General features: G+C 41.9%; 1 long non-coding RNA gene and 1 pseudogene across 1 annotated transcript; one reads left to right on the top strand and one right to left on the bottom strand.

Annotated features, from left to right (window-relative positions):
• Positions 1–6,104: 6,104 nt before the first annotated feature.
• Positions 6,105–7,249, bottom strand: LOC147830230 (uncharacterized). The gene is made up of 2 exons (XR_015441029.1): positions 6,561–7,249; positions 6,105–6,231 (listed from the first exon to the last, which is right to left on the bottom strand). It is a non-coding gene; the product is annotated as an uncharacterized LOC147830230 (long non-coding RNA).
• A 1,803-nt stretch (positions 7,250–9,052) lies between these two features.
• Positions 9,053–10,240, top strand: LOC101712434 (ras-related protein Rab-5A pseudogene; annotated as a pseudogene).
• The last annotated feature ends 12,527 nt before the right edge of the window (positions 10,241–22,767 follow it).

Below are 22,767 nucleotides of genomic sequence, written 5' to 3'. Positions count from 1 at the left end.
GGCTAGAATTCAGTGTTTCCCTCACTCTCTTTCTGCCTTTCACACAGAGGATGAGGTCCAAACCATGTGGTGAAAGCTCTGGGATTAAGCTTTTCCTCTCTTTTGTGTGGCTATTATTCATTGAAAAAATAGTTTCGTTCATTTGTTTCTCTTCTTCCATCTACCATCTGTAATACGTTTCATTGTTTTTTTTAAATTTTCCATTCAGTGGTATCAAAGTCAGAATTGCACAAGAAGGCGTCCTGGGAGGGAAGACTTTCTCTCCTGGTCTCTGCCCCACCACCCTGCATGCACGTCCTGCCCTGCCTGCCTGTGGTCCCCACCAGCCCTGCAGCTCCCTGGGTTGTCTTCATGCTTTTGTTTTTTCAAAATTAAGCTGAGATCTGTCTTCTTTCTTATTCTCCCTTTCTTTCACACAAGCTAGCTGCTGTAGATAGCTGCTGCTGTAGAGATCCCAACGGTTAGTTACTCTGTAACAAACAGGTTGGTTGTTCCAGGTTTGATTCTTTTTCTTTTTTTTGGTACCAGATCCTGAACTCAGGACCTTGTGCTTGGGAGGCAGGCGGCAGCACCACTGAGCTAAATCCGCAGCCCTGTTCCAGATTTGAGTCTCAAGAATAAACACAGCTCTAGGGCTGGGGATTTAGCTCAGTGGTTCCGCCGCCTGCCTTGCAAGTGCAAGGTCCCGAGTTGGATCCCCGGTACCAAAAAAAAATAAAAATAAAAGAATAACACAGCTCTGACGCTAGGGAGCATTGATCTTGGTGGATGTAGTTCTCGGAGTGTACACCCAGTGGTGGATTCCTGAATCACAGAGTGTGTGTATGTTTTAGAAGACAATGCCAAGCTGGTTTTCAAGTGAGTTCACCCATCTGCTCCCATACCGAGGAACGCACCTAGGAGAGCTTTGATTGCCCAACTTTCTCAGAATATTTGCTCTTTTCGTACTTTTCCTACCAGGGACTCTGTTTTACATTCTCTCTTACTGATGCTATTTATTGTAATAGGCTTGTTAGCCATGTGAATAGGCTCTTTTTAAGATGCCTGCTTAAATTTGTTTAATTTTGATTTTTATTTCTATGTTTGCAGAACATAGTGATTTCATTCATCAAGTTATTGAGCTGCATCCATTTTCCTACAAATGATTCAAATTTATCATTCTTGATGGCAGAGTAGTACTCCATTGTGTATAAATATCACATTTTCTTTATCCATTCATCTTTGATGGACATATAGACCACTACCAAGATTTAGCTATTATGAGTTGTGCTTCTATAAACATGGTTATGCATGTATCAGTGTGATATGATGTCTTTAACAACTTTGGGAAGACATCTAGAAGTAAAAGAGCTGGGTCGGGTGAAATTTCTAATTTTAGTTTTCTAAGGAATCACCATACTGATTTTCATATGTAGAAGGGTTCCTTTCTCCTACAACCTCACCAGCATTTGTTATTACTTGATTTCTTGATGGTAGCCATTCTTTTTGGAGTAAGATGGAATAACAGTGTTGTTTTGTTTTTTGGTTTTGTTTTGCTTTTCTGAGACAGGGTCTCGCTATGTATTTTAAGCTGGCCTTGAACTCACTATGTAGCCCAGACTGGCCTTGAAATCACAGTGATCCACCTGCCTCAGCCTTCCAAGTGCTAGAATCACAGGCATGCACCACCATGTCCACTATGGGGTTGTTGTAATTTCCATTTCTCTAGTGACCCATGATGTTGAACACTTCTTCATGTATTTATTGGCCATTTGTATTTCTTCTGAGAACTTCTGTTCATTTCAGCTGCCCATTTTTTTTGACTGGGTCTTCTATTTTAGGGGGCACTAATTTTGAGTTCTTTATATATTCTAGATACTAGTCCTCTGTCCAAAGTGTAGCTGGCAAAATTTTCCTCTCATTCTATCTCTCCACTCGGTTGGTCGCTTCCTTTGTTGTGCAGAAGGTTTTTAATTTGATATGATCCCATTTGTTGAGTTTTGATGTTATTTCTCATGTTCTATTCAGAAAGTCCTTGCCTGTCCCTATGTCTTCAAGAATTTTAGCTATTTTATCTTCCCGCAGACTACATGTTTCCATTTTAACATTTTGAATGTGCTTTGGGTTTTTCTGCATCCTCTATTTTGTCCCATTTATCCACGTGTTTATTTTTGTACTAGTATCATGATTTTTTAAAATCATTGTAACTTTGTAATATAACTCGAAATCCAGGATTGTGATGCCCACTGCTTTGCCCTTGTTACCCAGGACTGTTTTTGCTATTCTGGGTCTCTTCTGGTTCCAAATGAATTTTAGGATTGTTTTCTCTAGTTTTGTGAGGAAGACTGTTTGTTGGTATTTTGATTGGGATGGCATTATTTTGGAAGTATGGCCATTTTGACTACCTTAGTTTTGCCTATCCAGGAACAGGGGAGGTCTTTCCATTTTCTATTGTCCTCTTTGATCTCCTTGATGAGAGTACTACAGTGTTAGTTACAGAGATTCCTCTCTTCCTTTGTTAGGTTAATTCCTATGTATTTAATTTTTCTTGAAGCTATTGTGAGTGGTATTGCTTCCCTAACATCTTTCTTGGTGAGTCCTTTATTGATGTATTGAAATGTCCTTGGTTTTTTGTGTTGATTTTGTATCCTGCTAACTTGCTGAATTTATTAGTTCTAAGAGTCTTTAGGTGGAATTTTTTGGAACTTCTATGTAAAGATCATGTCATCTGGGAATAATGCTAATCTGAATTCTTCCTTTCCTCCTGGGTGTGAGGTTGGAAGTCAGAGTTTATTTAAGAGTTGTGTGAGGGGCTGTGTGTTTTGTTTTGTTGTTATCCAATTAGTGCAGTGCTGTTTATTAAAATGAGCACTTTTCCAACCCTTGGTTGTAGAAATGTCTTTGTTGTACAAAGATGGCAACTGTTTTCCCTGCCCCATTGCTCTGTCTAGCCTCTAACAACTGCAGCTTTAATGAGGTCTTGGCATTTTATTGTGTAGCTCCACTTTCCTCTCTCCATTCCCCCTGCCTACCACAATCTCCAGGGCTTCCACAGAGAAGGCGGACTCAGCAGGGCAGCTTGGACATCACCACCATCCTCTCTGATGCCATTTTTACTAGTATTGCATCAAATCTACACATCAGTGTGTAGAAAATTTTCCTTTTAACATTAAGCCCTCCAATTTATGGCTTTTGTATAACTCTCCTTGTATAAGTCTTCAATTCTTTTCTCACACAAATTGTTTTACACATCTCTGGTTAGGTTTTATTCTAAACTGTCTGTTGGTTTTGCTAACAATATAAATGGTATTGTCTTTTACATTTCACTTTATATTACTTTGCCAATTTGTGGACTATAATTTTCAATTTTCTGTGTGTGTGCATGTACATGCACACACGTGTGTATACACAGGGTGCTGGAGATCAAACCCATGGCCCAGCACATGCTAAGTAAGTGCCCTACCACTGACCTACATCCTCGGTCTTTTAGTGTATATATATATTATATATATTATATATATTATATATAATATATATAATATATATAATATATAATATTATATATATTATATATATATAAAATATATATATATATATATTTTTTTTTTTTTGGTACCGGGGACCAAACTCAGGACTTTGCGAGACAGGTGGTGGCACCACCGAGCTGAATCCCCAGCCCTAATTTTTATTTTTAATTGACACATACTAATTGTACATATCTATAGGATACAATGCAAGGTTTCAGTACAAGTGTACATCAGGTAATTATGAAATAAGGGTAATTAGCATATCTGTATCCTCAAACATTTGTTATTTCATTGCAGTGGGAGCATTCTAACTCTTTTGAGATATACAATAGCTTGCCATTACCTATAGTCACCCTGCTGTGCCACAGAACACCAGAATACGTTCAGTTTTTTAGTATAGGTATTGTTTCTCTTTTTTTCTAATAAGGAGCTTGAACCCACAACCTTTGCACTGAACTACATCCTTACTCATTTTTACTTATTTTTATTTTGAGACAGGTTCTCACTAAGTTTTTAAGTTGCCCAGGAAGGATTCAAACTTATGATCCTCCTGCCTCAGCCTCCTAGAGTGCTGGTACTAGAGGTATGCACCACCATGTCCAGCTGACTTTCTGTTTTTCATAATTCAGTTTTGTTAGGTAGGTGTCTGGGAAATTATCCATTTCTTCTAGGTTATCCAACTTATTGCATAGAATTGTTCATAATAGTCTTTCACAATCCTTCATATTTCTGTGGTATAGTAATGTCTCCCTTTTCATCTCTGATTTTATTTAATGAACCTTCTGTTGTCTTTTTCTTAAGGTAGCTAATGATTTGTCAATCTTATTTATCTTTTCAAAAACCAACTTTTAATCTCATCAATCTTTTCAGTTGTTTGTTTTGTTCTCCTTTTGCAGTGCTAGGATTGAGCCCCAGGCCTTCTTGATATCCCAGGTGATTCTACATCCTCAGCCCTTTTAAAAATCTTTTTAAAATTTTTGATACCAGTTCTCGCTAAGTCACTAAGTTGCCCAAGCTGAACTCAAACTTGTGATTCTCCTGCCTCAGCCTTCCACAGTTTAAATGTGATGTTTCTTTTGTTGGTTTTCTGTCCTGGTAATACTTTCATTCCTGAAAGTTGCATGTTCATGTTCCCTACTGTCACTATTCTGCAGTCTCTCTCTTCCTTTAGCTCTGATGACATTGGCTTTAGATATATGAGTGCTCCAGCACTAGCTACATATGTATCTGACAATGTTTCTATCTTCTTGCTGAGCAGAGCCCTTAATAATCTGATTTGTTTTTTATAGTATCAGTTTGAAGTCTGTTTTGTCTGATGTAAGTAAAGCAGAACTTAAAATCAGCTTTCCTAGTTGAAAGCAGTCTCTCCTAGCTTCTTACAGCTCCCCACTCAGGTTCCGCCTCCCTCCGGTAACCGATAACCTCTGCTCTGCTACAGACAAACAGCATTCTTGATAACAGTCCTGTGATGTCCTAGTTTCTCAGGAACCTGCCTTCCTTCAAGGCTGACCTCCCTCTGGTACTGACAAGAGACAATTATGTTTCTGTAAACATGGTCTTATCCTAGAATTCCTTATGTCTGTTTTCTTTCAAGATTAAACTGTTAAAATTGTAACTAAATGAACAATTGTCTTTGTCCCATCGTGCCAACCCCTTCAACAAGTGTCTATAAACCAGATCCTTTCCTTTGTTCTTCACCCAGCACTCTGGACATAGTTCAGCTGAGGTGGTGCATCTATTAAAATCCTCCTGTTTCCCAGCGGTCTCTCCTGTCTCTTGAATTCTGTAACATAAATATAGTTACCCCTGGTCACTTCTGGTTTCTCCATTTGCACAGAAGATCTTTTTCATCCCTCCACTCTGGGTATATGTATGTGTGTCCTTAAGTGAGTCTCTTGTATGAGGCCAGGGATCAGAGCTAGGATCTCACGCAGAGTAAGCAAGCACTCTCTCACCCCCAAAGTGCTGTCTTTTAATATGTGATTATATCGCATTCATTATTTTGGGTCTTCCTTCCCTAATTCCACACTTCGTATTTCAGTTCCAAAATTATAATTTCAGAGAAACTTTCCCTTGAATCTGTAATTTAATCTTGGCTTTTAATTATTTTTTATGTTTTTCTTCCATTCTTTCCTGAATTTGCGCAATTCTCACCTCTTAGCTTCCTTTTCATTGTCTATTTTTGGTCTGAGGTTTTGAATTTTTTTTTTCATTTTAATTTATTCAGTGCCATGAAAGTTAAAACATACCAGTCACAGCTTTAGATATAGTACTAATTTTTAAAACACCGAATGATCATTTGCACACATTCCTCATCTTTAAATTTACATCTTGTTACACAAAGGTACTACACACACAGTTCTAATTCCTTACAGACCTATTTGTCAAGCAGCAAGATGACAATGCATCACAGCGCAGCACAGCATGCTTCCTTGAAGAAACCACATCAGCAGTATTTGGTAAATGGTTATACATAGAACTGACTTGGGGGGTAATGTTAAACATTCCTCATAAACATGTAGCATATGTGCACTAACAACTGGGGAATGTAACTGAGGTTTTGAATGTCCCATGCAAGGCATATTTTCAACACTTTACGAAGGTTAATACAGGTTTTACAGATTTATTCTGCTCATAGGTAATTTTCTGGGAAATTCATCAGCAGAAAGGTTTTATGCTCGCTTTCCCTTTTCTTCTCACAATAGCTTCGTGTGGATGTAGATGTCTTCTCATTGTGCGATGGAATTACAACAAATACACACAGGGAACAAAACCCTTACATCAGCATTTCACCGGCTGCCTCCAGAGAAGTCCTGCCCAGACCTCGAGTCACTGCCACCCCCTTGCGATGGCTCGGCGAAGTGCAGGGGGTGCGAAGGGCGGCTGGGTAGTGCTGGGGTGGAGGTTGGTGCAGCTTCTGGGTGCTGCGCACTTAACTATTCCCTTCTTTCTGCGTGCCATCAAGCCTGCATAGTGTGCCACCCTCTCATTGGTCCGCTCCACACAAAGGGCGCGTTTCCCAGATCCCTCATCTGTTGCCTGGACCCAACTGACCTGCTAGGTCCTGGCCGCTTCCGGACAGCGTGTTGGGACTCAGGCGTGGCTTCCGTTCGGAGGATCACTGCTGCCAGACTAGATCAATCCTGCCAGGCACCTCCTCCTCTTGAGTCCTCCCGCTCGGTTTCTGCACCGTGCTTGAGCTGAAGAGGCGCTGGGATTCTACGTTTGTTCTACGTAAGGGTGAACGCCCCTTGCGACGTTTTCCACTTTCGTAGGGCTGTGTCCGTCAGCATATTTGTTTTCTTGCTGGAAAGAGGAAACAGATTTGGATATTGGCAGCTGAAATTATCCTAGGGCAACCCAGAATTCGGTGGGGTTGTTGTTGTTGTTGTTTAGTTAAGATTTTAAATTTCTCATTGTAGTATATAGAAATATAATTGACGTTTATAGATTGATCTTATACCCAGTGACCCTGCTAAATTCACCTATTAATTCCAATATGTTCTCTGTATATCATATTAGATTCAAATATGAGCAATTGATTTCTAGTCTTCAGAGTCCTCACTTCCTTTTCCTGCCTTGACACTCCGATTAGAACCCCCAGCACAAGCTTGAGCAGAAGGGGCGATCATTGTTTTGTCCCAGACGTGGAGGAAATGCTCAACCATTAACAAAAGTCTTTGGTTCATAAAGATGATGACAGTTGTAGTCTGTTACATAGGCACCCTTTATCAGATTAGAAAGGTTGCTTGCATTTCTAGTGGTGTGAGAGTTTGTAAATTGTGAATTTTATCAAATGATATTCTGCATATATTGGAATACTATATAGTATATTTCCTTTTTGTGGGTCACTGGTAATTTTCTGATATTATTGGTAGGATAATTTTCATGAAATGTTGGCCTTATTTTTTTTTTTCTTGTAGGCACCTCCTTACTGCTGAGTTGAAGCTGGGGGCAGGTTTGTTGAGAATCAGGTTGCTGTTGATTCTCTCCTGGACTCCAGGGCTTTCACCATGTGGACTTGAGCTTTCACTTTGTCTTTCCAGATTTTCTGATATCTGCATTAGATGGTCACTATAACATAATAATTTTACTCCCAAACTGCAATTGACCCTAAGAAGAATCAAATAGAAAAATCTAGAACCAAGTAAAAAAATCAGTTTCTAAAAACTAAAATTCAGCAGATACTTCTAATAGTAGATTGATTAGGCACAGTAGGAACCACACTTAGCAAACTGGAAGACAAGTTGATAGAAAATATCCAGACACGAACATAAAGAAAAAAAATTAAGAATACAGAGAAAATCATCAGAATATGTGGGACGCAGAGAAAAAAATTCTAGTATATGCCCTTGGAATTCAAGAAACAATGGAGAGGCCACACGTGGTGTTGCACACCTGTAATCCCAGCACTCAGGAGGCTGAGGCAGGAGGATTGCTGGGAATTCAAGGCCAGTCTGGGTTACATAGTGAGTTCAAGGTCAGCCTGAACTACATAGTGAGACTCTGTCTCAAAAAAAAAAGCAATAGTCAAAGTGGGATTTTTCCCAAAGGAGGAGGCAAAAGTACTGCCAGATGGGCTGTTTCTGGCCAGTTGGCCAGCTCCAAAGCAAGAAGCCGTGGTGAAAGGGCCGGGACAGAGGAAAGCTACTCATATCATGGCACCCAGGAAACAGAGAGAAGACCCAGCTAGGGAGGGAGACACACCCTACCGGGTCATCCCCCAGTGCCCCACCTCAGTGCCCCCATGATTTAATCACCTTCCAAAAAGCCCCACCTCCAAGCACATGAGGCTCATGGGGGCCATCTAGATATAAATCATAACAGGCAACTACCAATAGAACAGTGAAAGAAACATTTTCAAAATCAGTGTTGCCAGAACACTGGGAGAAAGTCAAAGTTTACAGAAACCAAGGGAATATTTAACCAGGAGAAAGGCCACTGAAACGTGTTTAAAGAAATCTCTGTCAAACCACTAGCTAGGAACTAAGCTGGAGGGATAGAGGTGTCAGAGACCACGTACAACAAATAGTTTAGCACAGTCACCAAACCACAGGACCGGGGTGGGGGGGGGGGGGTTGCTCAGCTGGCACTGGGACTTGAGCGTTTGTCATTTGTGTTTTGGTTCCGAAAGAGGAGGCCGGCTTGTGAGGAGGAGTCTGAGGAGGGTGGAGGAGGAAGAATTAAATTTGATTCCTGGTACCCAAAAAAAAAAGAAGAAGGAGAGCTGGGGGGGGGGGGGACTGAGGGGGAGGGAGAGGGGGAGGGGAGCGGGTGGAGAGGGAGAGGGAGCAGACGGAGAGAGGCGGAGACGGAGCCTGACAGGGGCTCGGGGCCCTCACAGTGCAGTGTGAGGGGAGCGGCTCGGCTCGAGGTGGAGAGCAGCCGCAGCTACAGGTCATTCTTTCTTCTGATCTCACCTGGGCTTTGCTGCCTAGAAGCTGCCCCGCTGAGCGCTCAGGTCGCTATACTTCTAGACAGAAAAAAATCCACTCCTTGCATCCTGAAAGTTCATTTAGGAGTCCGAAATTAGGGACTACTTTCAAATTTGGACATGTCGTGGAGCAACAAGACCTAACGGGCCAAATACTGGAAATAAAATACGTCAGTTCAAACTAGTACTTCTGGGAGAGTCTGCTGTTGGCAAATCAAGCCTAGTGCTTCGTTTTGTGAAAGGCCAGTTTCATGAATGTCAAGAAAATACCACTGTGGCTGCTTTTCTAACCCAGGCTGTGCGTCTTGATGACACAACAGTAAAGTTTGAAATATGGGATACAGCTGGTCAAAATGATACCATACCCTAGCACCAATGTACTACAGAGGAGCACAAGCAGCCATAGTTGTATACGATATCACAAATGAGGAATCTTTTGCAAGAGCAAAAAACTGGTTTAAAGAACTTCAGAAGCAAGCAAGTCCTAACATTGTAATGGCCTTTTCAGGAAACAAGGCTGATCTAGCAAATAAAAGAGCTGTAGATTTCCAGGAAGCCCAGTCCTATGCAGATGACAATAGTTTATTATTCTTGGAAACATCACCTAAAACATCATTGAATGTAAATGAAGTATTCATGGCAATAGCTAAAAAGTTGCCAAAGAATGAGCCACAGAATCCAGGAGCAAATTCTGCTAGAGGAAGAGGAGTAGACCTCACAGAACCTACACAACCAAGCAGAAGTCAGTGTTGAAGTAACTAAATCTCTAGTTTGAACTAGCTGGAATATTCTGCTTCCTAAATGTTAATAACAGTGGAATTGGAGCATTTAACCAGCCCCGAATGACTCCCAAAAACAGACTTATGACAGAGTCAAGTTTCTAATACAGAACTATTTTAAGTGTTTTGAACGTAATTTTTAATAACATGCATGTGTCCGTCTAATGTTTCAGCAATAGAAAGGGAAAATGAAATCCCGGTGTACTTGTTTCACTGGAAAGTTGGAGGGAATCATTTCTCATCATTAGGGATAAAGACAAATGACTATCTGGATCCACAGTTAACCATCTAGTTTCTTTTTTCTTTCTTTTTTTTTTTTTTTTGGTACCAGGGATCAAACTTGGGTCCTTAGCTTGTGAGGCAGGCGGTGGAACCACGGAGCTAAATCCTCGACCCAACCATCCAGTTTCTTGACAATAATCGTCTATGAAAAAATTAGAAATTATTAATTTGAGCTTTCTGAAAAATATTTTTAAAAAGAGATTATAAAGATATTTATGCTTAGTGAAGGGTACACAGGTAATGGGGAAAAAATAAGAACCAAGATACATCATGTACAGGTACAAGCACCCAATGATAAATGTAAACCTATTGTATACCTAAAACGTACCAATAAAAGAATTTAAGGAAAAAATTAAAAACATAAAAATAAAAGATATTTATGCTTAGCTACAGTATTCAGGTAAACTTTCTTCTGTTATCTAAGATGTACATTCCACATTTTAATAAGTTAACCACAAGGCAACAGTCCCACATCTCCAGGAAGAAAAGGAATATTAGTAGCATCAAGTTACAGCCAGTCCTTTTATTTTTCTAAATGGGATAAATTCAAATGTTAACTCTACCTTGTTTAGGACTATAAAAACTAATAAATCCATTTTAATGAAAAAAAAAAAAGTCACCAAACCACACCACAGAAAGCAACAGAGAGACAAGGGAGGAACTGATATGTGAATCAGCCAAAACAGCCAAATGGCAGTTTCCAGAAAAAAATGACAAGGCATGCAAAGAAACAAGAAAGTATGGCCACTCACAGTAAAACAAGAAATTAGCAGAAAGTGTCCCTAAAGAAGTCCAGGACACATTCACGTACAGAGTCACTTCTAGAAAGCCAGATGCTGGAGGGAACTGAGGCTCCCACATCTGCAGCCAGCATGAAGCCCAAACAGCAAAATCCCAGACAGATAAAACAGAACCACACAGGGCAGGCTAGTAACCTCACTCCTGAGACCCAACAACACAGATCCTGAGGCCCAAGTAAGTCCAAACCTCAACACAATTCAAGTTCAAGAAATAACACAAGCATTAAAACTAGACACATAGGAGACACTGGAATATTCAGACCCTGAATTGGAAACAGTTGTCATGAATATGCTGACAGAGAAATGGTCAGCATGCATTAACAGATGGGTAAGGTAAGCACCAAGACTCTTAAGAGAATAAAAGATTTGAGCATGGTGGTAGTCTGTAATTCCAGCACTCTGGGAGGCTGAGGCAGGGGAATCACAAGTCCCAGCCCATTCTGGGCAATTAGAAAGAATTTGTCTCTGAGAAGGAATGAAAAGAAAAGGAGGAGGAGGTGAACCTTCCAGGCCACCACCGCCCCAAGTGCCAAGGAGCAGAGCTGCCCCCAGAGCAGAGGAGGTGAACCATCTAGGCCAACATACCACCACCCCAAGCACTGAGGACTTGAGCTGGGCAGGCATCAGCAGCACAGATCCCCCCACCCCATGTTGAAATGAGAAGACATGTAAACAAGTCTCAAAACCAGACTTCCAGATCACCTAAAGCAACCCCAAAGGGAAACAAGATGGAACGGAACAATCTGATACTCAACTTTCTGGACTCCCTGAACTGGCAATGAAAGAGGATTTGGAAAAAATGAAATCAGAAATAATTTCTCAGATATCAGCAGAGATTGTGTCCACAGTGCAAGACATAATTAATAAATCTAGAGAGGACACATATAAAAAAAATTGAGGAGCTGAGGAACATGATGGAATCTTAACATAGGAAACAAATGGAATCCATAAACCACATGCAAACAGCTTTCCAGGAGATTAAAAACTCCACTGAAAGTTTACACAGCAGAATGAGCCAATGTGAGGACAGAATTTCAGATATAGAAGATAAGATTGCAATTAGTGACCAGAAAAAGAAAAATTGCTTTAAAATAGTAAGGGACCATGAGAAGTCAATCCAGCAGCTGCTAGACAATGCAAAGAAGAACAACATAAGACTGATTGGAGTCAATGAAGAAACAGGAGAGAGTGCAGATGACATAAAAAAACTGTTCACAGAAGTGATGGCAGAAAACTTCCAAAGCAGGGGAAAAGAACTTGACATACAGATAAGGAAGGCATACTAGACTCCAACTAGCCTTGATCAAAAAAAAAAAATTTACACATAGGCATATAATAGTTAGGATTCCAGAAACCCAACAGAAAAACAAAATTCTACAAGCAGTTAGAGAAAAGAAACAAATCAGGTAGGGAAATTAGCTCAGTGGTTCTGGCACCTGCCATGCAAGCACAAGGTCCCAAGTTCGATGCCAGGTACCAAAAAAAAAAAGAAAAGAAACAAATCACATACAAAGGAAAGCCCATTAGAATCACAGCAGACTTCTCAAATCAAACTCCCAAGACAAGAAGAGATTGGAGTGATGTATTTCAGGCCCTAAAGGAACACAGCCTCCAACCAGATTGATGTACCCTGCAAAATTATCTTTCAAAATTGATGGAGAAATAAGATACTTTCATGACAAAGAGCACATTAGGAACTTCATGAATACAAAACCAGCACTCCAAAAAATTTTAGACAATATCCTAGGAAAAGTCAATGAGGATCACAACCCCAGGAAGCCCAGCAGAATGAATCCGTTGGGCATGACAAGAAATTAAATGCAAAGCGGGAGAATCCAAAAAGGCAAAAAAGTCATAACAAGGATAAGTCAACACATATTAGTTATAACCATCAATGTTAATGATCTCAATTAACCAATCAAAAGAAATAGACTGGGGAATGGGTTAAGAAGCAAGAACCAACAATATGCTGCATATAAGAAACACACTTAATTCAAAAAGAAACTCATAGACTGAAAGTTAAAAGGTGGAAAACAATACTCCATGTGACAGCAACCCAAAAAAAAGCAGGAGTAGCTATCCTCTTTGCAGATCAAGTGGATTTTAAACCAACACTGATTAAGAGAGACAAAAAAGAACACTACTTCCCTGTATAGGGAACAATCCAAGAGGAAGAGATGATAATCTTAAACATGATTAAACATGATATGCACCAAACACTAGTGCACCCAACTATATAAAAGAAATACTAATGGTCATGAAAAATCAAATAAGCACTAATACAATAGTGGGGGGACCTCAATACCCCACTGTCACAAGCAGATAGATCAACTAGACAAAAAATAAGCAAGGAAATACTAGAACTCAATCAAACTCTTGAACACATGAACTTAACAGATGTTTACAGAGTATCCCACCCGAAAAAATCAGAATACACATTCTTTTCAGCTGCACATGGGTCATTCTCCAAAATAGACCACATACTCACTCATAGAACATGTTTAATAAGTGCAAAGCAATTGAAGTTATCCCCTGTATATTATCAGACCATAGTGCAATGAAATTGGAGGTCAATAGCAAAAGAAACCACAAGAATTTCATAAACATGGAAATTGAACAACACACTTCTGAATAACCAATGGATCACAGAGGAAATTAAAGATGAAATCAGACAGTTCCTACAATTAAATGACAATGACAATACAACATACTGAAATCTGTGGGACACAATGAAAGTGGTCTTACGACGGAAATTCATAGCAGTGAATACTCATATTAGGAAAACAGAATGAGCCCAATAAAACAACCTGATGCTGAACCTCAAGCTTCTAGAAAAAGAAGAGCAGGACAACCCCAAAGCTCATACAAGGGAGGAAATTATAAAGACCAGAGGAGAAATCAATACAATGGAGACTAAGAGAACAATACAAAAAAATCAATGAAACCAAGTTGGTTCTTCGAAACAATAAACAAAACTGACAAACCTTTAGCCAACCTTATCAGCAAAAGGAAAGAAAAGACCCAAATCCAGGCAATTAGGAATGAAAAGAATGAAATTACAATAGACCCAGCAGAAATCCAGAGGATCATAAATACCTACTTTGAGAACCTATACACCAATAAGATGGACAACACAGAAGAAATGGACAGATTCCTAGATACGTATGAATTACCAAAGTTGAACGAAGAAGACCTAAAAATTCTAAACGACCCAATATCAATCAATGAAATTGAAAATGTAATTAAAAACTTATCAACTAAGAAAAGCCCAGGCCCTGATAGCTTCACTGCTGAATTCTACAAGATATTTAGAGAGGAAATACTGCTACTACTCTTTAAACTCTTCAGTGAAATTGAAGGGAAGCAATACTCCCAAATTCATTCCTGGACACAAGCATCACCTTGATCCCCAAAGCAGAGAAAGACCCAACTGCAAAAGAGAATGATAGGCCAATCTCACTGATGAACATAGATGCAAAAATCCTTAATAAGATACTGGCAAATAGAATGCAGAAGATCATCAAGAAGATCATACACCCTGATCAAGTGGGATTCATCCCAGGGATGCAGGGATGGTTCAACATACGCAAATCAATCAATGTACTACACTATATCAATAGAGTCAAGGAAAAAAACCATATGATTATCTCCATAGATGCAGAAAAAGCATTTGGCAAAATCTAAAATGCATTTATGATAAAAACCCTACAAAAATTTGGAATAGATGGTCTCTACCTCAAACTGATAAAAGCCATCTATAAAAAACCAACAGCCAATATCATACTAAATGGTCAAAACCTGAAATCCTTCACACTAAAATCAGGAACAAGACAAGGATGTCCACTATCAACACTCTTGTTCAATATAGTTCTGGAAATATTAGCCACGGCAATTAGACAAGAGAAAGAAATAAAAGGAATAAAGATAGGTAATGAAGAAGTCAAATTGTCATTATTTGCAGATGACATGATACTCTCTATAGAAGACCCCAAGAGCTCCACCAAAAGTCTTCTAGACTTAATAACCAAATTCAGTCAAGTAGCTGGTTACAAGGTCAACACACAAAAATCAATAGCTTTCCTCTACACAAATGACAGACTCACTGAGAGAGAAATAGGGCAAATAATTCCTTTCACAATAGCATCCAAAAAACTGAAATACCTAGGAATCAATCTAACGAAAGAAATCAAAGACCTCTTCTCTGAAAACTTTAGCACTCTGAAAAGAGAGATTGAAGATGATATCAGAAAATGGACAGACATCTCCTGCTCCTGGGTAGGAAGGATTAATATAGTGAAAATGGCCATACTTCCAAAACTGCTATATAGATTCAATGCAATTCCAATTGAGATCCCAGCAGCAAACTTCACAGACCTTGAGAAAACAATCCAAAAATTCATTTGGAACAAAAACAGACCCAGAATAACAAAAGCAATTCTAGATAACAGAGACATGGCAGGGAGTATCACAATCCCCAACTTGAAACTCTACTACAAAGCTACTGTGATAAAAACAGCATGGTACTGCCAAAGAAACAGACCTGAGGACCAGCAGAACAAATTAAAAGATGCGGAAACAACTCCAGACACACTCAGCCACCTCATCTTCAACAAAGGAGCCAAACAACCTCACTGGAGGAAAGATAGCCTCTTTAATAAATGGTGCTGGAAAAATTGGGTTTCAACTTGCCAAAGATTAAAACTAGACCTATATCTCTTGCCATGCACTAAACTAAAATCAAAATGGACTAAAGATCTAAATATTAAAATGGTAATGCAGAACCAGCTGGAACAGAGGTTAGGTAGAACTCTTGAAGACATCGGTGTAGGAAAGGATTTTATGAACAAAACCTCAGTTGCCCGTGAACTAGCACAAACAATCAACAAGTGGGATCACTTCTTATTAAAAATCTTCTGCACAGCAAGAGAAACCACCAGCAGTGTGAAGAGACAACCCACAATGTGGGAAAATATCTCCATCTGCTTTTCCTCAGACAAAGGTCTACTATCTAGAATCTATAAAGAATTTTAAAAATCAGACCTCCCAAATTTAAAGACCCAATCCAAAAATGGGCATCTGAAATGAGCAGACATTTCTCTGACAAAGAAGTAGAAATAGCAAATAAATATATGAAAAAATGTTCAATATCACTGGTCTTTCGAGAGATGCAGATGAAAACAATGCTGAGATTCCACCTCACCCCAGAGAGAATGGTTGCTATCATGAAATCAACCAATAACAAATGCTGGTGGGGCTGTAGGGAAAGAGGAACCCTGCTCCACTGCTGATGGGAGTATAGACTGGTGCGACCACTGTGGAAATCAGTATGGAGATACCTCAAAGAACTAGAACTGGAAGTCCCATTTGACCCCGCTATTCCCCTGCTGGGGATCTTCCCCAAAGAATTAAAAGAATCATACCACAGTGATGTATGTGCACCCATGCTCATAGCAGCACAATTTGCACTAGCTAAAGCTTGGAAACAGCCCAAGTGCCCATCAACTGGAGACCGGATAAAGAAAATGTGGGGGTTTTTTATAAAATGTAGTACCACTCAGCCATAAAAAATGAGAAATTAGAGACATTTATAGCTAAATGGATGCACATTGAGGCAATATTCTTAAGTGAAATAAATAGGACACACAGTAAATACTGAATAGTTTCTCTAGTGTGAGAAACTGAAAGTGTAAATAAGGACTAAAAGATATAATAGATAATGTGAAATAGGAAGAAAAGGGGCAAAGGGGAAGGGGAAGTGGGAGGGGTGGAGGAAAGAAGGAAGGGAATGAAATTAATATGAGAAAATGGAAACAAAGTCTTTGTAAATAGAGAGGGGTGGAGGGGTTGAAGGGAGAGCAGGGGAAGGGAGAAAAATAAGAACCAAGAGACATTATGTAAAGGTTCAAATTTCCAATGATGAATGTCATTATATTGTATACCTAAAATGTACCAATAAAATTAATTTTTTTAAAAAAGAAAAGGAAAGGAAAGAAAAGAAAAGGGAAAAGCCTGCGGATATAGTTCAGTGTGAAGGCGGGCGGGGGGGGGTGATGAATGAGAATAAGAATATGAATGTGCCAGCAATTAAGAATACTGTAACAGAAATGAAGAATGCCTCCTATGAGACGCAGGCACTGGTTATGATAAACAATTATTTTTAACTGTTAAGTTGATTGGCTAGGGAATCACCCAGGGGATTATTAAAGCACACTGCTGGATGTGTCTGGGGGGGGGGATGTAGAATCTTGACCTCAGGGCGCTACACTTGGTTGGTTGGCGGGGAGCTACCACAACACACTGGGGCCAGAGCACAGCTCCTCATTCCCCAGCCTGTCAAAGAGGGGTCTGGACTTCATGCTCCTAGGTGACTCCCTGCTACTGCTGACCTCCAACTCCTTCTTCACTATGTTCCCCACGGCCTCCAAGGCCATCAGTGTGTTTCTACACCCTCACAATAATGCCATTACTTTCTAATTCATCAGTGTTTAATCCGTTGATAAAGCTAGATCTCTCATGTTATGGTTTATGCCTCAATGCCTTCCAAGAGCCTCATATGCTCATAGATGGGGCTTTTGGAAGGTGGACCTATAGCTGACTTGCTGTTAGAACATGGGGTCTGGTCAAAAGTGGGTCACTGGGGTGTGACCTGGAAGGGTAAATCTCCATTCCTAGCTCCTCCCTTCATTTACTCCACTTTCTGACTGCCATGCGGTAAGCAGCTTCTCTTCCACCATGCCCCTCTGCCAACCTGTTTCTTCTTAGGAGCCTGCTGACCATGGACTAAAGCATGAGCCAAAATAAAACTCTCCTGCTTTAAGTTTCAGAGTTGTATTTTGTCCCAGCCACAAGGGAAGTGACTAAGATGTTTCATGATCAGATCACCTTCCAAAACCCCGCCGCTGAACACATGAGCTTTTTGGAGTTTTTTGGAGTTTGTGTTTAAACCGTAACAGACTATGTTAAATGTACCACAAGTACACAAGGTGTTAATGAGAGGAGAAACTGAGAGGGGAAGGGATGTACAGGAACTCTCATAGTATTGGCTTAGTTTTCTGGAAGCACTGTTCTAAGAAATAAACTTTATCAGTAAAAAAAAATACAAATATATGAGAAAGCTTTCCTGGAAGCCCCATGGCCCAAGCAGCTTCTACTGTAGTCTTAGTCTGCAGCGAAGAGAGAGTGCCTGCAAAGCCCGTGAGGACATTCGAGGTGCTCCAGCCCTCAAGTGCACCTGCTACACCTCAGGCCAGGTGGCGAGATGGCTCTGCTCCACTTGGCCTTCAACAAGCCCCACCCCAGCCTGCTTTGGAGCTGAGTCAGGGCTGCATAGAGGAAGGTCTGGCAGCTCCTCAGAAGGGCATGGGTGGAGCCCCGAGTCAGAGACTGCAGATCCAGCACCATCCACCTTCTCTCTCCCTCTCTCGTTCCTTCCCTCCCTCCTTTACTCTCACTCTTCCTTCTTGCTCTTGCTCTTTCAGTTTTTTAAATAAATTTTAGTTTAAGTTCGATCCCTGGTACCAAATTAATAAATAAATAAAATTTATTTTAGACCATTTCCCTCCACAATTCTGCTCTCCTCCTCTCCCTATGTACAAAAGCTTTGTTTCCATTTTTTCCTTCTATTTTCACTTTTTTTCTTGCCTCTTCCTTTTCTCCCTCCCTCCTCCCTTGTTCCCCTCCCATTTGAACACCTTCTTCCCATTTCCCAGCATCCGTTATACATCTCAGTCCTTATTTCCCCTTTAGGTTTCTCACACAAAAGAAACAATGCAGTATTGAAACGTGTGTGTCCAATTTATTTTACTTAGGAGTATGCTCTCAAGGTCCATCCATTTAGCTATAAATGTCTGAAGCTCATCCTTCTTTATGGCAAAGTAGTACTCCATTTTGGGGGGGGAAATCCCACATCTTCTTTATCCACTCATCAGTTGATGGGCATTTGGGCTGTTTCCAAGATTTAGCTATTATACACTGTGCTGCTATAAACATGGCTGTGCATATATTGCTGTGATAGGATGCTTTTAATTCTTTCAGGAAGATACCAAGAAGAGGAACAGCTGGGTCAAAAGGAAACTCAGTTTTAGTTGGAGGAATCTCCACACTGATTTCCACAGTGGTTGCACCAGTCTACACTCCCACCAACAGTGGAGAAGGGTTCCTTTTTCCTCACAGTCCCAGCATTTGTTACTGGTTGATTTCTTTTTTCTTTTTCTTTTTTGATACCGGGAATCGAACTCATCTGGTTGATTTCTTGTTAGCAGCCATTCTTTCTGGTCTCTCATTCAATTTCATCTCTGTGCTTCATTTTGGGTAATTTCTATTGATCTATCTTAAACTTCATTAATTTTTTTCTACTGTGAGTTTAGTCCACTGTTAAGCCCATTTTGGAAGTTCTTGATTTTAGGTACTAATTAGTTCCAAATAAGCACTTACTCTTATATCTTTCATTTCTCTGCTTTCATCATTTTGTCCAGCTCATGCTCTGTTCTACTCAATATAGTTCAGCAGCATTATAAAGCACCTGTGTGCTAATTCCAATATCTGGGCTATCTGTGTGTCTGCTTCCACTGAACAGATTTTCTCCTGATTGAAAATACACTTTCCTATATGAATTATAATTTTGGTAATGTGTCAGAAATTATGTACCAAATAATCAAGAGATGGCATTTTCTCCCCAAACAGAGCCCCTGCTGTGGGACAGCCCTGTGCACCTGTCCCCAGGCTCAGTTCCCACCCCGTCCACTGTGAGGCAAGCATCTGCCCTTCCCTGAGGCTTCCCTGGACTCACAGCAGCCCTTTGCAGGGCACTAGAAGGCAGTGAGGACCTGCATGTGCACTCTGTGCTCTCATTGCCACAACTGGAAGGCAGGTTTCACACTGTTTCCACAGGCCAACCAGAAGTGAAAGACTTTCTCCTTTCTAAAATCTACCCTTTTGTCCCTCGTTTTCATTCATTTGATTCATGCGTGAACTCCATTTCCTTAGTTTGCCAGAAATTTGTCTGATTTTGGTTTTGAAGAAACAGGTTTGGGCCGGGGATTGAGCTCAGTGGTTTCACCTGCTGCTGCGCAAGCGCAAGGACCCCAGTTCCATCCCCCGTACCAAAAAAAAAAAAGAAACAGGTTTGGCACTTGTGACTGTGTCTGTTTCCTGTTCTATCACTGTTCCTCCCGTGCCTTCCTGGTGTGTTTACACTGTGGTTTCCACGTCCCAAAGTCTGGCACTTGGTTTGTCACCTTCAGACTCCCAGCCATATCTCCCCTGCTACCTTCAGCCCTGATCTGTGGAACATCTCCCTCCTACTTACCAAGCTGCCAACAAAAATAAATTTGAACTACTCAAAACCATTGGCCTCCCATATTTCCCTATGCAAGCACAGGGGCTATTCCCTTCAGGGACAGCTCTGACTGATTTTCATGGGCAGGTTCTTGATTTTATCCCTTTCTAATTTCCATCTTCCTTCAACTACAGTGTATCAAGATTCTGGTTTTCCATGTTACAATACACATGTCCACATCATTTGTGTTTCTCTTATCTCCCCTGACCTGGGTCAGAGAATAATGTTAGCATGGGTAATGTGCCAGTGGGGAAATGGGCACGATCTGGACACTGAGCACAAACGGAGAGTGCTGGACTGTCGTGCTGAAGGTCCCCCTGGTGCACTGTGTGCCTGTTTGTAGAATGAATGAGGGGGGCTGAGGGCCTGAAGGAGACACTCAGGCATGCCGATGTCACTGAACTTGGAATTAAAACTAGAACACAGTCACATAAGCTGTCAGCCTCAAACACAAGAGTGCTGGATCAACTGCTCATGGTGGGAGGAGCGGGGTCTGTGCTCGAAGTCCCACTACTGCCTGGGCCCTGCACCTTGCACCTCTCTACCTTGTCAGTGCCAGCCGAGTGAGCTGGTCAGAGTCACCTGACTGAAGCAGGACTGGGCAAGCCCTCCTCCTGCAAGGCCAGGAACTTGAGTTCGGTGGAGACTGAGTCACCAAGTCTATATACAGTCAAAGAACTAAAGAACCAGAATACCTAAGAACCAGACACTCAAAGAAGCCCAGAAAGCAAGGGCAGGAAGAAAGAAAATAAGAAATGATCAGAGTAGAACCAGAAGAGGGAATCAAAATACCTGCAAGGCCCCACACATGTGCCTGGGACAAATGTTTAGGCTCTGAGCTTCCTATCAGCCAAGGTGAAAAGGAAACAGGGACATTTGTACAAGCTCAGCAAGAACACTGGGGCCTTTCATGTTAAAACTCAGCTTAGCATTCCACAGCAAGAACATAGTGATGCAGATCATGAAGCCAACCTCAAGATAAGCCAGAGGCCACCTCTGGACATCACACCAAGATCCACTTCCCCAGAAAAATCCCATAGATTGTTTCTGTCCACGTCTCTACTAGGGTTGGGAGGCCGGGTGACCAAAAAGGCAGGAGTACCATGGGATAAAAGGACCAGAGGGAGCTGCGGCTAGACAGGCAGGATCTGAAGGCACAGCCACCGTGGGTCCACACCAGGCAGTATGAGGAGCAGGTGGACAACTGCAGGCTGAAGGGTGAGAGACTCACGGAGCCCACACGGGGAAGCCAGGCCCCTAGGGAAGGTGAGCACGGGCACTTCCCAGCTACCTTACAGGTACTGATTATCCTTTCATAGTCTAGGGCTCAGCTCCTGTAAGACTCCTGAAGACAAGTAACTGAGCTGTGTTTACCAATGCAAATCCCAGGTCTCCACCCCACCATCTTACCACAATGTTCAAATTTGAGGGCAGAGAGGAGAAAGGAAGTACGAACCTGACATCCAGCGTGAAAGCTATGCAGCCCCTGACCCCAGGTGGACACACCTGGCAGCTGAGGGAGACGAGCTGAGGAGCCAGGGTCCTGGGAGAGACTCGAGGGAGATGCTGGGTTGGTGACCCCTAGATGAAGGCAGCATTCCATTCCTGGGTTGGGGACAGCAGGAATGCTGGTACCCTGGTGAAGTTGGTCCCTTGATGAGGTGTAGAGGTTCACAGAGGGTTGTGGGCACCTCCAAAGAGGAGAAAGGCCATTCAGGAGACCCCCTTGCCAGGCAGCTTCCACCTTGAATCCTCACCGGCTGTGACCTCCAGGCTGGCTGGTTCCAATGACCCAGAGAGAATTTGGTTCAGCTTACTTGGCTCCAAAGAAGAAGAAGAAGAAGGAGGAGGAGGAGGAGGAGGAGGAGGAGGAAGAGGAGGAGGAGGAGGAAGAGGAGGAGGAGGAGGAGGAGGAGAATACAAGAAAGGATTTGTAGATGACTACAAAGACAGGTGGGGAGGGGCTGTCGTAATCGTAACAGTGAGCGCTGTGTTCCACTCTACACAGGGAGGGGACGAGAAAGCCAAACCCTGTGGGGCCTCAAGGCATTAAACACCCTGACAACCAGGCTGAGTCCCATCACAGGAACAGTCAACTGGCCAGGAGACTGGCCTGGGGCCAAAGGGGCCCCCTGGACAGGGGCTGTGGTCTGAGGACCTGGGTTTCAAAGGCCCAGCTCAGGTCCCTCAGACTTGGCTTCCCCAAGGGACAGCCCTTCTGCATGGCCTGGACACCTATTGGAGTCTCTGCAGCAGCGTCCTCCTCCCCTCTGAGCTGGGAGCCTGCTGTCCCCACCCTCAACCTCAGGGTCATCTCAGGAGGGGGCCTGATTTCAGGTGTTCGCCATGTCCTCCTCTCTCCTTCCTTCTCCTCCTTTGACAGCCTTCCTCTCCCCCTTCCCTGCCCTTCATGTTCCTGGCTGCTCAAACCCCCACGTCTCCAACAGACCCCTTTGTCAGCCCCCTTAGATGTCCCCTCGGCCTCAAGCCCCTGACCACTGCAGCCACACCTGAGGGAAGGTAGCCTCTTATCCCCATCCTCCCAGGGCCTCAGGGCCATTCTGTCCTTCCCTGAGCCATCCTGGCCCTGATCCAGGAACCAATCTGGGCATTGTGTTCCATGGCATAT

This window comes from Heterocephalus glaber, unplaced genomic scaffold, assembly GCF_053883595.1.
Source record: "Heterocephalus glaber isolate CG9 unplaced genomic scaffold, H.glaber_assembly_v1.0 deba00000281, whole genome shotgun sequence".
NCBI lineage: Eukaryota > Metazoa > Chordata > Mammalia > Rodentia > Bathyergidae > Heterocephalus > Heterocephalus glaber.
The sequence above is the reverse complement of the archived record's forward strand: the minus strand, read 5'-3'. Positions and strand labels throughout refer to the sequence as shown.